The 1127-nt window shown below is 33.0% G+C and overlaps 1 pseudogene; it reads left to right on the plus strand.

The window, feature by feature from the left end:
- The window catches only part of LOC107574228 (RNA binding protein fox-1 homolog 3-like), a 73348-nt pseudogene that overhangs the window by 62632 nt on the left and 9589 nt on the right, over positions 1-1127 (plus strand).

A 1127-nucleotide genomic window follows, 5' to 3' on the forward strand; every position in this document is an offset into this window, starting at 1 on the left:
ATGAATGCTTTTAAGTATTAAATAAATCAAATAACATATTTTAAATAAATTATGTAATCAATAAACATTATAATAATTTAAATATAATAAATGTAATAAAAAAACTCAAAACATAAAAAAATTATATATACTTATAATATATAAATAAATAATATATACTTTGTACTTTTTGTGTGATTTAAAATTGTGCTTAAGTGAGATGTATTAATTATTTATTAAATATATTTATTCAATTATAGATTACTTACTTTTTTTGACTATATATGTACTATATATATAATTTTTTTCTATATATATAATCTGAAAATAAGATTTCGATTTAATATTTGTTGATATGTAATTTTGACTGTTTCATAGATTCCAGCCTTTCCTCATTTAAGTAGCTGTCAAATATGTTACGAATGTAGCCGTCGAGTGAAAGCTTATTTAGTCACTTTGTGTCTCTGAGTAAAGCAACATTTCACACACGTGACAGTCTGCAAGAGGTTTATAGGTGTGGTATGTTATTTCTGTCACTAACATTATCTGATTGCAGCTCTTCACACACAGACTGTGTGTCTGCAGGTTTCTCTGCTGGTGTTTTACTGTAGCGTGTCTCTGTAACCCTCCTGATCATGTTGTTCCTCTCGTGGGCTCCTGACTCTCTCCAAACCTGTTTCTCTCTCTCTCCTCCTGCTTCACTCCATGCGTCTGCAGGGCTTTGGCTTTGTAACTTTTGAAACGAGCACAGACGCAGATCGTGCGCGGGAGAAACTAAACGGTACAATCGTAGAAGGACGTAAAATCGAGGTGCTTTCCTTTTCCCCTTCTCTCCGTCCTCCTTTCCTGCCTGCTGAACTCATTTCCTGTCCTCATCCTGAGATTCCCGAGCATCTGCACAATACCTGTCCGAGTTTGTGTGTGTGTGTGTTTGTGACTTCTGAAAGCAATATTCTGAGTTAAATATGGCTTATGCTCTATTGACAACTTCTGTGACAAACAGGGTGAAGCTCACAAAAAAATATGTCCAGGTCATATTTATTAAATACCCCAAATAATATATATATATATATATATACACACACTAATGCTGTCAAACGATTAATCGTGATTAAACGCGTCCAGAATAAAAGTTTTTGTTTACATAA

This window comes from Sinocyclocheilus grahami, unplaced genomic scaffold (assembly GCF_001515645.1).
Source record: "Sinocyclocheilus grahami isolate Dianchi unplaced genomic scaffold, SAMN03320097.WGS_v1.1 scaffold2154.1, whole genome shotgun sequence".
Taxonomy (NCBI): domain Eukaryota; kingdom Metazoa; phylum Chordata; class Actinopteri; order Cypriniformes; family Cyprinidae; genus Sinocyclocheilus; species Sinocyclocheilus grahami.